This window comes from Drosophila kikkawai, chromosome 2L (assembly GCF_030179895.1).
Source record: "Drosophila kikkawai strain 14028-0561.14 chromosome 2L, DkikHiC1v2, whole genome shotgun sequence".
NCBI classification, from domain to species: domain Eukaryota; kingdom Metazoa; phylum Arthropoda; class Insecta; order Diptera; family Drosophilidae; genus Drosophila; species Drosophila kikkawai.
This window is the reverse complement of record NC_091728.1, coordinates 14127527-14141468: the sequence shown is the minus strand read 5'-3', so window position 1 is coordinate 14141468 and position 13942 is coordinate 14127527.

Below are 13942 nucleotides of genomic sequence, written 5' to 3'. Positions count from 1 at the left end.
GAAAAGTATCTAAAAATATATACAAATAATTAAAACATAAAGTAAACTTATTTATTTATATTTTATAATATTTATTTTATACAAGTTTATTTGTTGTAGTTTACTTACTGATCAAAATTCCTTTAATGAACTCACATTTCTTACTAATTTCTTTAAAAGTATTATCTCTATTTATATTTCTATTTAAAATATATACCCTGCTACCCTAATTTTTAAAAGGGTATTCTGGATTCTGTATATATATATGATGTGATTGAGGGAAGGAGTTGAGGGCGTGGGTGTTCGACCCGACGCCGTCGTCGCCATTGAGAGGGCGTCATGAAAGACAAAAGCCATCCAGTCACAAAATTGACATTTTGCTTTCAGCAGCAGTAGTTAACAAAAAAATATATTTAAGATGGAAGGGTAAAAATAAGCTAAAAAAAACAAATTAAGAGAGCGCAGAAAAAAATCATATTTTGCACGTTTTTTGTGTCGAGTGGCGACGAGCGAAACAAAAGACTTAGGCAACGAACTTGCCGCTCAAAGGGCTCGGGAACAGCCCGTTGCCGCTGCTTCGCCCCGTGCTGCAAAGTGTCAAGTTGCGCAACTTGTCAGCCAAAAGCTGAGCCTCCTCGTCGTTGGTCGGTGTCTGGGGTGCCTTTTTTGTTTTATGCATAAAGCCGTTTTTAATTAAACCGACGACAGCCACTAAACATGCCCCATTATCATGTCATATCTATGTGTACTATCTGCATGTGCTGCCTATCTTCTGGGGGGAACTACTCCACAGAGCCAGGATCGGCCCGGACTCGGTCCGGGCTATATGGCGGAGCGCTGACATAAACGCTGACATTAATTGAGTAATTTATAACGATGCCGGGCAGACAGAATGGATGGAAAGACATCGAGAGCCGACATCAAAAAGCTCGGCAAGCGCATGTCTCGGGGCGCTCCAGAGTCAGGAGGGATCCGAGCACAACATGATATTGTTATTATTATTATGATTACCAGCGACATGAATTCAATTAACACTTGTCAGATGTAGTCAGCTCCGAGCTGTGAGCTGTGAGCTGCGAACTGCAAAACTGCGAACTACGAGCCCCGAAACACAGAAACAAGCTCACGATCCGCCGGCATAGATAAGTTTGGAAATTTATGTCTCGGATTTGGCCAACTTGGCGCTAAGTTATAGTTAGGTCTGCCCCATAACCTAAATATATGTTCTCGGCTTATGCTAGGCTTTAGATATCTTTACTTACATTATTTTAAATTATTTAAGTTTACATTCAGGAGTATTGCCTTAGATATTCTCATAACGGTTCACGATAATTGCCAATGGCAAAAACCTTTTTGGCCCGCTGCTAATGAGCCGAACATTGCCGCATCGCTTCTGCATTTAGGCCTAATAACTGTCGGCGAGGAAAGCCGATGGCATGGCAAGTCCCAAAGCACCCAGAGAGTCGCCGATGGGCCGCCTCCCGAAAAAGGCGCACAAGTCAAAGCAAATTAAAATAAGAATCACGACAGGTTACCATGCGATCCCCCAATCGAACCTGGTTCCAGCTCCAAGCTACCAGCTCCCAGCACCCAGCTCCATTCGGAACAAACACGAAACGCCGCCAGAAAAGTTCAAGTCGGCCGGCAAAAGAAATTTACAAGTGTTAAATGTCGAACGCTTTTTGGCAGTGAGGGGAAATGCGTGCTGTTGGCCGGCTTTCGACACGAAGCCAACGCGGAAACTGTGGACAAATGAACCCCAGCTTGGGTTAAGCACTTGGGAAAATTAGGGGAAAATCTTGAAATGTTTAAGAACGGCGGAAAACTAATTAAATATATTTAATAAAAGTCTTTGTTTTTAGTTCCTTGTTATTAGAACGCTTTCCTTGGCCTCAAACTATATATTTTAATCTTAATATTACTCCCTTTTTTTCCAAGTGCACTCCTTCTTAGACCCCGACAAATGGCGTACGTGTTAATGGCATTTGAATTTGGCCAAATATGGAATCGTCTCCATCGTCGCCACTGTCACTTTGCATGTTCCGCCTGCCCGACCGGCCGCCAGGTGAAGACCAGGGATATATATTTGGCTCCAAAGAGGCCTCAAAGCTGGACAAATGCTTGGCCAGAGTCGTGTCTCATTCGCTTTCCGAATTAAATCAGTGGAAAACGACACGCATCCGTCGGCGATTGATTTTTTGTTTTTTTTTATTGTATACCTGAGGTGCCCGCAATAAGATTACGAGTATATAGCATTTGGTCAGCTTTCTAATGGATCGTGACTCGGTGCCGAATTTGAGGATGAGTCCACAGTTGACACAATTTCAGCGGAAAGTGTTGCCAAATTAAGGGGCTAGATGCACTGGGGGAAAATCAAGCATTGAAATTATTTAATAATATTTAAAAATATGAAAAGAATGTTTAAAAAAGGGGAAAGACTTTTAAGAAAGGTATTTAATTATCTTTACAAATACCCTAAAAACATACTACTCTTTTTCTCTCCCTGCACAATGGTATTTGCTGATATATATAGGCCGATTTCGGTGATTGGTTTTTGTCGACGGCCCATCACTTGCCAAACCCAAGACATCTTGGCATCATCTTCGCCGTGCTTTCCTCATTTCCCATTTTGCGGCGAATTTGCAAACTCACTCACTAAACACACTATATGGCCGGGCTAATCAACTCACGGCATCTGACAGGCCCTAAAGCAATTTCCTGATTATTTATAGAGGTAACATCACTTGCCAGCGGCCACAGACCCACACAGTCGTCCGCATTTTGGTTCAATTGAAGTGCGCGCTGCGGTTCAATAAACCAGACCCGAGGAGACCCCGAGTCCCAGTCCCAGTCTCAGTCCAAATCCAAATGACAGGCAACAACAAACAAGTTTAATTATAGCTCATGTAAATAATTTCTCAATTGTAAGCTGTTATCAAAGAAAACTTCAATCAATCATAGAATACCCAAGTATCAACCTGAGAGGCAGTCACCACACAATGCCTAGATTTCAGCCACAGCCACAGCCTCAGCTCCGGGCGTGGGCCGTGCAGTTTGAACTAGCCAAATCTTGGCTAATTAATCAAAATAATAATCAAGCAATCAGTGGATCATATGGCCAGACACCAGCACAAAGCTCAAGTTCGTAGATACGTTTTTTTTTTTAATACTTTTATTTTTTTGTCTATGCTCGCCTCTTGGCTTTTTGGGTGAGCCACGACGCACGCCAAAGTGGAGCCCAGAAGGGCTAGAGATGGAAGCGTGTCACGGGAAGGAGTGGAAAGATTATTAAGAATTTATTTTATTTCAGTTTGGTATAAACTAACTTATTTTTAGGACAGACTTAGCAGGCTTTGTACTTCAATTTTTAGTTGAAAAATAATTTAGGTTTTTATTTGAGGATTTTTACACTTTTTAAACCTATGTTCCCCAAAGAAAACTCCTGATTTAATTAATTTATAAATTATATAAAATACTCCTGCCTTTTCCTCTATTTCCCAGCATCCTTTTGGAGTCATTCCAATCTTTTCCTAGACTATTTTCTCACGCACTCCTCTTTGTGACTGTCAGAAAACATGACTTCAACCGCTGTCATTGCTCACGAGTTACGAGCATTTGGCTTGTTGTTTTGTTTCGAATTTCAGGTGCCTGGGTGATTCAAACTATTCGGCTATTCATTCATTGAGACATGCAACTTGTTTTGTTCTCGCACTCGCCCCGACACTTGGCCGCAAAATACTCGCTCAGCGATATATATATATATACTATACTATAATGCCATATATGGCTGGCTGACAATCGGAGGAGATTTTGACATTACGAGCCGGAGAATAGGTTGAGTTGAACCTGTAGCCCGAAACTGACTAACTGACTGACTGACTGACGGAGCGTTAAGTAACGTCTACGCGTTTGAAACAATTAATCACCTGTCGTCGTCGCCTGTGCGATTGGTCTTTTTTTCCCCACCATTTTCGGTGGTTATGGCTCGGTTTTCTCAGATTTTGTTTGGAGACCCAGACAGTTATGTGGTTTAGTGGCCTTTTCTGGTATTTGTGGATTTGTTTCTTACCGCCGGTGCATGATCTGTTATGGTTTTGTATGTTGATTGCTCGGAGTCGGTGATAAATCATTGCGGGCTGCTGTACGGGAATCGTGTTGATCTTCGGCCGCGGCAGCGAAATGTCAAAAGCGTTGTTCGACTTTTGTTAGGATGTAGTTTTTATATTTTGTTTTTTTTTGTTGTTGTTGTTTCTCTGTCCCGGAGATAAGATCTAATTGGCATAGTTTTCACTGCACCCAGTCTGATGTGTTCAATTGCTGACAAATGGCCCAAGTCATTTGTCTAACCTGCCAATAATATATCTAAGTATTCAAAATAAAGTGTAATTTATATTCTTTGTTGTATTATATTGACAAGTTGGTTATAAAAATTTGAATTTAATGGTTATTTATTGGGTAAATATAAAAGATTGAGTAAAAATAATGTATTACAGGAAATATTCACTCTTTAAGCAAGTTTAATTAATTAAAAAATTTAAAAATAATATTATAATATTGTTTATTTTTCAATTTATAAAAATTACAACCAAATATAATCAATAACTAGTAATTATCACATAATAAAAATCCTCTACAACTCTTCCATTTTTATTAATTAATCTATTAAAAATACAAATCCAATTGATTTACTTTCCCAGGCCACTGAATTGACCGATATTCTCTAGCAAACAATCCCTAAATCAAACTTCTGAGCCAGTTCATTTCCCAGCAATTTTTCTTCAACGATTTGGATCTTTCTCTTGCCAGATTTTGAACTTTTTCCTAAGCTTCGAGCTCCGCCTCCTTGGGCCCAGACCTCGCCAACGCGAGACAAGTGAAAAGCGCATAAATCGACGCCCAACACCTTGATTTGGGAAATTTTTCTGGTTGGAAGGAGGAAAGGGGAAAGAGCCTGTGCCGACATGCAAGTGAAATTTAACAAGCCACTCCTAAAGATCAGCCTGGCATGGGCAACAATAGCGAAACGATCATCACACACAATGAGAGTTGAAAGCGGTGATTTTTCAGGCAAGCACCGAACCCAAAATACGTCACATTTCAGGAGGTGGAAATATTGTGGCAGCCCCACTGTTCACATATATTTATATACATACATATATATAAAAAAAAAGTGGGCTCAGCCGAAGAAATGTTCCACGCCCCCAGATAAACCTCGGAGGAGAGGAGCGATCACTTGCGCATATAATTAAATCAAATTAAAAGAACTAACGAAACAAAGCCAGGCACCATCCTGTTCCACTTGTCTCGAGAGGAGGAGCTCATCCGTTGCACAGAGAAAAATATTATTCTTATTATTATGGATGGATTTTTTATTTGAAGCTAATGTTTGTTGAGATACAAATATGTCTTAGATTAATTAATAAAGGTTTTCTTTTGAACAAACTTATAGTTTCTTTTATTTTCTTTAAGTTCTTAGTATTTAATAAAGTTAAAACTACATTTTCAAAGTGTAAAGTTGCGTGAGGAGAAGTTTATGCCGCACCCCAACCTTCTTTTTCTTTTTTGACGACTCGCCCTCAGCGCCAACGCAATTCAATGAATCCGCGCTCCTGCCTCGCTCTCCTCGATCTGCGGTCCTCATCCAATCTGGAGGCGCAAAAACCAAGTCACTGTCTCTAATTGAATTCGTCGGCTTAAATAAAATAATTCAGCTGCAGGGGCAGTGGAAATAAATTTTTGCCTGCCTAGGACCAGGACTAGCGAAGACTAGGGACTAGGTCTCCACCTCCTTTGATTGCTTACTAAATGCTCCTCGGCAAACATACAAATGCACTGGCTTACAATTGATTTCTGCATTTTTTTGTTACTCCTTTCGTGGTCGGTCTGGCAAGTGTCTCGGATACCTCGAAGGCGCAGCAAATCAATCTGCAAACATGCCGCCAAGCCAAGTGTAAGATACGGCGAGCCCAGGGCCAAAGGTGCACCTGGAGAAAGGTTTGCTGGAATATTTAAAATAATTTTATAAATAAAAAAACTTATTTTATAAATACCAAATATTCAATATGGAGTTAGAGCTTACTTTTCTACTTTTTTAGAACCTATAATATATTTTTAAAATTTTAAAAGTCCCTTGTTTTTCTTCAAGTAAGCTCAGTCCCTCCTTCCGTCCATTATGTGGGCATCACTTTCTGGTTTGCTGCGGTGGTTTTGGTGCCGTAATAAATACATTTGGTGAATTTTAATGTCCTCCTCCCATTTTTCAGGCAATTTGAGCGCTCTCCAGCGTCTTCGGGACTTCCTTTCCGAACCGATGAGACCCCAAGAAGACGAAGAAGAAACGGCAGACGGCAGACCCAAGACCAAACACTTTGGTGCCCTTTTTGGGGCAACTCCCCTGGATTTGTGAGCGGTTTGGCAATAAATATTTTGAATCAGAAAACATATAAATTTAGTGATTTGCCAGTCAGAGAGTCCCGGAGTCAACGAGTGTGTAAGCCCCGCGAAGAGTGAAAGACTCCAGGAGAATCGAGATACGAAACGGTTCGGTTCGGATCGGATCAGATCGGATCAGATCGCCGCCTCAGAGCAGTTCAACATAAATTGGTAAATTGTTTTTGGCGGCTTCTTCCCGGCACATATTTTCGTATATTGCATTTCCAGTGGTTTGCCAGGTAAGTGGGTCAAACCTGAAGTCTGCGTCCGCATCCGAATCGGACTCGGGCTTGGAGTTGCGGTAGCCAGCATTCAAAGTAGGTGATGAAGTTCCAATGCTTCTTGATTTGTGATAAGCTTCATATTTTTAGGGTTTAATTCAATGAAAGTTGCGTCGACAATGGGCAGGCACTCGACTCGACCAATTCCAGCGGCAGTCGGTGAAATTATGCAGTCGGTGGCAGGCTTGGCAGGCTCCTTCCTCTTGGTTTCTTCTTCGATTTTTATGGCTTGAGGTTTGCGTGAAAATTTGCTTTATGCCGGGCCAGAGTTCAGCAAAGGGAGAAGAACACTTTTCGGCCCAGTCATAAAATTGATTTCGAGCTTTGGCAAGGAGTGAAAGCGACCGACCGACCGACCGGGCAGCAGCTGCCACTGATTGGGGTAAAGAGTGCGATTTGCAATTCGGTTAATTGGAGATAGAATGTGGCCAAGTGTCGTGCCGCGATGACGATAACAAATCAGCCATAATGAATATCAGAAGATCAACTGGAAATTATCCCCTATTGATTGAGGGTAATGATGTTTGAGGGAGAGAATTTAGTTCGTTAATTTAGTTCATGTAGATCTGTAGCGTAAGATTATAGGACTTAATAATATACCTTAACAAAATCAATATCTTTTAAGACCAGTTCAAGTATTCCTTATTAAGTTCTTCGCTAAAAATTCAGGATTCTCCTGCCAGGCTAGCGAATCTTTCCCTGTGATTATAGTAAACCCTCCGGCTAGCCATGACCAATTATGTCATTTGCCAAAATCAAACTATCAACTTTGACACTCATTAGCGTCAAATTATAGCGCGTGCAAAAGGCAACGACGGCAACTTGGCGAACGGCAGAAGCTCAAGTACAAAAACCTCGTAAATCCATAAAAGCAATCGTAAATTTTTATTGTCATGCCACTTGCCAGGTTTCCCGGCTTGGGGGAAAATGCTGCTCGATGCTGCCGGTGCTGAGAACTTTTCTCCAGGGAAAACCAAACACCATCGACTCTGGACTATGGCGTTCCACTTGGTTAGTTGGCGTTGCCGGTTGCCTCTCCTCGCCGGCTCGTCGGCATATTAAACCAATGCGCACATATTTCATAACAAAATTTATGAAGGGCCATTAACTTTAAGAATCTTTGGTGCAATTTAAGAGCGGGCTGCAGGCGAGGGGATTGCAGAAGGGAAAACACTGGGGAAAAAAGAGCTGGGAGATGTGAATGGGAAACTAAGAATAAGGAAGCTTAACATAATTTCTTAACTTGAGAATTTAAAAAGTATATATAATTAGGATTTAAAATATAGAAAAAGTTAAGTAGAGCTTAAAAATATATTACTTTGTTATATTATCAATGTATTCATAGATAAATTTATCTATTATTCTATACTATTCTATAGATATTCCTTTTCGAATTTCTTTTATATTTTCTCCTTGCTAATAAATAGTTATAAATCTATAAAGGTTCCCTATTCTTTCCTGTGTAGTCTTAGACGAAGCCAGCGTCTCGCCAAAGTAGCGCCAATTTTTCGTCTAACAATTGGCGACGACCTAATGCCCCGTTTGGCAATCGATGTGGTTGCCTGGCCGGCCAACCGAGAGCGCTTGTCGTCGTTTAATTCAATAAGAAGATGTGGTGGCAGTGGCAGTGGGAGTGGGAGGTGGCAGTGGGAGTGGGAGGTGGCGAACGGTGGCGATCGCGGCTCCCGGAGGTGGCACAGCTACCCATGAAGTTCACATGAATGCCATGAAACAATAAATTACACTATTAATAAATAATAAATGTAATGGGAGACTGCGATTGTCGAGTGAGGCAACTAGCTACCTGTTTTTAGCCCTCTACCAGCCACAGTCTCAGTTCAAGTCCCAATCCCAGCCCCATTATTATAATGCCCGGTTAACTACTGTGTCAAAAAGCGGCTTGGCAAATAAACTAAGTTGCATATTTTAGCTGGGGCCAAAACGAGTTGGAAATACGCTATTAAAAAAGGGGATTTTGTAACTGGCAGGTTAAGTTTTTATCGAATTAATATATTAGAACTTATAAAAATATATTGAAACATTTTACAAAAGTTTTTACATCTTTCTTTAACTAAATTCACATAAATATAAGATTTATCTAATGTAAAACTTTCATGTTTATAAATATTCACAACACTCATATTGCTTATTCATATCATTCGACTTATAGACTTCCCCCCTTCTTTATGAATCACAACATTTAATATAAATTATCATAAATTATTAAATGAAACCCCCAATAAAACCTTGGAATTCCTCGCAAATATATTCGGAATATTTTCAAATGATTGCTCTAAACATTTAGGAAAGTCATGGTTGCCCAGCAAATCCCTAACCGAACCTTAGCTGTGAGACAATTGCAACTTGGACTCCCCCCACTGGCAGCTGCTGAGTGGATGGCCAAGATCCAGGAGGAGCCAGCAGCAGCATCACGCGATGCTTCGGGAAGAGGAGCGCATCGTCGCCTCCGAAATGGTTAATCATCCCAGAAACGACCTAGACAGCAACAACTGCTCGGCGAGTGCTGATTGCGCGTGATCTTCGGGTAATTGAAATTTCAAATTTCAGTACACGAAAATTGGTTAGCGAAATTGCCAATGCAACTGCGATTGCAATTGCAATTAAAGGTCTTGAGTCATAATTTTCCACACTTGTCGCCCCCAACCAGAGGCGATTATTATTCGATTCCCAAGCTCAGGGAATTGTCCTACCGAATTTGAGGCACTTTTTCATATCGCAAAAATTGTTAAAACAGTAGCCAACAGGATAGACAAGAGACAACTCATCGAATTGGGCCTCGAAGCCCCGCAAAAAGTCAGGGCAGAAGAAAGAGGAGCAGCTGCCCGCACGCGCATATATTTAAATAAAACGTGACTGCCCAAATGGTCTCCATATCTCTACGGCTCGTTTGCCTGGACACTTGTGTGTGCTACCGCTACCTGATAGTTTCCAAGGGTATCCTTAGGGTATGCCATGAACAGTGGTATCTTTGCCAGAAAAAAATTAAAAAAAAAATAGTTTGAACTCTTCAAGTCAAAAAAATAATTAAAAAATGAGTTTACCTTAAATATTTTAATAACAAAATTTATATATAAAATGTAGAATATTTTATAGGGCATTCCCACCTCGTTGGAACCCCATGCATACCTGCCAGTGGCCCATCCGTAGGCATCCTGCTGCGCGAAGTGAACTTTTGCCTGACCGGCGACGTAGGCTCAATTCATATAGACAATATAAATATTTCATCTAATGCTGGCAATCTGCACTTGTGCCATCGCCAAGAGGCTGCCGAAGGCAGGAGCCGGGTTCCGGGATCTGGGATATGGGATCTCCATCATCATCTTCGGGAAAAGAGTGGGCTGCCCAGCCTCCTTGGCCCACGTTGGCGTATCGCGCTTTTGATTTAATTTCCAGCCGCTGACTCCTTTATTTTCTTCGACGGTTTTTTTTTTTTTTTTGGGTGCAACAGAGATGTCGATGAGGATGTGGAGCGATGCGATCTTTCTTCTCATGTAAATTAGCACACGTTTTCCGGCTTAAACAGAAGGAGGTTGCCGGGTTGCCTAGATGGAGGTTAGTTCTTAAAAAAAACTGCTAAATGAACTCATATGCAAATGTTGCCTCTACTAAGTGGGCTGCCCGTGGAGCGAAGGTGGGCGCCTAACCAGGTTGCTGGGAGTTCCACAAGAAAAACAATGAGCCAGTTTTTGGTTCGATTTCAATGACTAATGCCCATCGGTTCGTAGAAGTTTAAATTCCCGAAAATCACTCATACGACACGTGTGACGCATCTCTAAGCCACTCAAAGCGTATGAAAGTCAAGCCCCAAAAAACTAAATCCCTGACACACACACACACACATTTTTAATAGCTTTACGGTCATCCTCTGGATTGATAGAACAATGCCAGCCCGTCCTCGTAAAGTATCGCTCAATCAAGTGAGTCGAGCTGATCCCAGCTGAGCGGTGAGTTTTCCATGGTTTTATGAATGCCCCCGGACCCTGGCGGCTTTTATCTGACAGCCACCGAACGCAATTAAAATAAATTAAATAAATTAATATTGTCACTCCCTCGGCGAGATGAAATACTTCAGCTTGAGCGGGTATAGTGGCTTTGTGATAAATAATGGAATTTAATAAGGAGAAGTTACCTTAAAGTTGTTATTTTTTAATGAAAAAATACAGAAAATTAGTTTAGTATATCTAAATTATTTTTAAATATTTTTTTAGTGTCATTTATTTTATTTTTACTAATTTTTAAATATTTTTAGAGTATTATCTCTACCCATTGATTTACTCTTTGAAATCCCCCGATATTTCCCGAGTTGCTTTTATTTTGACTCTTCTCTTTGTTCCAGTTTTATTTTTTATCTGCCTCGCTTTATGTGGCTACTTATATTGTGTTGTTTTAATATTTTGTTTCGTCGATCTTTATCAATAATTTAAATTTTTTATTTGAATTTTTATAGCATTTTGGATTTTAATGATGGCTGCCGCTACGATATGGCTTCGATTATTATTTCGGGTGTTAAGGTTTTCTTTGTGTTATAATGTTTGCCTGCCGCATTTTGTTATTTTAATTTTAACGACCTTACGTTTGCGGAGATTAGCTCCCATTGGTGGGTACTTTGTTTTCGATTCCAAAGACACTAAAACGCTTTATTAGCCGCCACATGAGAGAGAAGAGGGAGCTGGGATTTATGCATGTGTTAATTTATGTAGAGAAGAGTGACTCAAACGTTATTCGTTTGAAGGCAAATATGAATCGGATCACATCGGATCGTGTGAGAACGAATAGACGATGATGATCGGAGGAAGCGTCAGCTTCCTTTATTCGAGGTAGAATCGATTAACCAGAAATCCTCAGGCCCAGAGTGAAGTGCATTTCCCACGCTGCATTCCACACCTGACTTTCTCCTGCACTTGAAGAAAAACTAAGCCCAGAAAATATAGAACAATTTAAAGATATAAAAAGTAATATACAAGCTTTATATAGGTAAAGTTTCTTTAAATTAAAAATAAAACTACAATTTTAAAACCCTTTTAATACTGAAGATTATGAATATCAGCTATATTTCTTATCTTAAAAACTTAATTTTACATATTTTAAGTTAGAAATCCATCTAAATTTCCATTACAAACATTTTTTCCGTGTACCTTCATGCCACTCTTGTGTTGTAGGTGTTGCAAACACTTGTTTCTCCCTCTTGCGCCAAATCCTCGGTCTCGGCTTTCGAACAAATTTTATAATTTGTATGCCTACGAGTGGGGAAGAAACACGAATCAAGTGGCCAATGTGGCAGATGCTTATTAACATATCACAAAGGCGACTCCGACCCAGCCGATGCACATTAACTTGTTGGCCTAACGAGCCGCTCCATTTGAGTCTGTAACAATTCGTTATGGCCAGGCCAGAGCAAATAAAATAAAGAAGACGGCAGCCCGAAAAAAAAAACAACACAAATCTCATCCCCTCTTCGTCGTCATCGTCATCGTCATGACGTGCCCACAGTTATCGCTTATCACAATCAGTGATAATTTTAACAGTAATCAACCTGTCCCTGCCCGATGACTGACAGCCCAAGACAGGTTGTCGGTCCCTCCGATTTCTTCGGCACCGCCGCTTTGTGTATAATTTTCAGTGAAATTGTTTAAATTTCGTTTTAATTTAATGATGCCGACGAGCCGATTCGAGCAGATCCTCCTTGGCCATGGTGAGCGCCAGTTGTGCAAAAAAAGTGGCCACCGAAATGAAATAAAAAATTTAAAAACAAAAAAAAAAAAAAGAAACCAAACATAAATAAAGTAAACAGAAGAGCAAACAACAAAAAAAAAAGGAGCAGAGAATATGAGAAATGTGAGGACTTGGAAAAAATTATCAAAAGCAGCCGCTAACATGTCTTGCGTTTGATCAGCCAAGTGGGTACATTTAGAGAAAAAATCATAGGGATGGAAGGAGAAAAAATATATATACTGTTAAAACTATAAGTAAATTTAAGGCAAGACTTTTATAGAATTTGAAAAGAATATTTTAAGAGGCTGAATATAATTATTTTTCAGGATAAAGAAAGGCATGTCCATAGTAACGAAAAATTAAATACCAAAAGAAGTAGAATATTAAAACTAATAATAGTTAAATTTTATCAAAGACATAAGTAACTTTTACCTGTCTCTAAAATATATATTCCCCTTTTTCGTAATTCCTTAAAGTGTATTTCCAATAAATGGACTTTGGAAGCTGCCTTACGCGATAGGGGGTATCAGGGTGGGTTTCAGCAGGGCTTACGGGGGCATCTATTAAGGCCAAAAAGAGGTCCCAATTTTTCCCCCAAAAACCTTCATACAGTTATTTGCTGAATTTGTTACCTGCTTCAATTTTTTTTCGCTGTTGGTCAACTTGTTAACAGCGCTGTTTTCATATTTATTTTTTCGCTACCCTTCCGCCTTGGTTTGACTTTATTTATGGTCTTAGATTTTGGGGTTCGCATCGCTGTTTTCGTTGTATATTAATTTTATTGTGTCATTCGGTTTTTAGCATTGACATAGGAGCAGCTACAGCGAAAATCACCGGCAATCGGTGGGAACTTTTTTGTGCGGCAATCGCCCCCAATCGAGTTCGCTGCCTAAGTCTTTTGATTTGTGGCATCAGCCTCGAACTGAAATCAGGGTAATCTCTTTGAACTAATAGCTACCGTGGTGCCACGCCCCCAGCATAGGTACCTGCTCTGCCCTTTTAATTACCACATGCCGCGTTTTCGAGTCAAGTTAAATTATATTTCCTGTTCTCAGCCTCCGACCCAACCGACTTGACTCTCCCACACCGGCGCCTTTTGGCTGTGTTCCCTTTTTTTTGTGTGTGTGTGTTAACCCGAAAATCCAACCGAAAAGCATTGAGAAGTTTTTTGAATCCCATTGATTTAAGCCGCCCGCCCGGCAGAATTTCGGCTACAACCCAGCTGGCACGCCCAGGGGTATCGATGGAGGTGAGGGGATCTTCGGGGGAGCTGAGCGTAAAATGTAGCAACTTTATTGGCACAACGGGCGTGCATATTAAATTAATAAAAGATCCGACCTGGGCCACAGATAGGGAAACGATTTCGAGCTTCTTGCGGCGGTTTCTAAGGGGAAATAATGATAAATGCGGGAGTGCAGGGACCACCAATGTACCCTGTAACACCTTTTAACATTTAATTTATTGGGTTTTGAGCAAATGAAGAGGAAAAGCAACACAGATGTTTGTCAGAGAAAGGT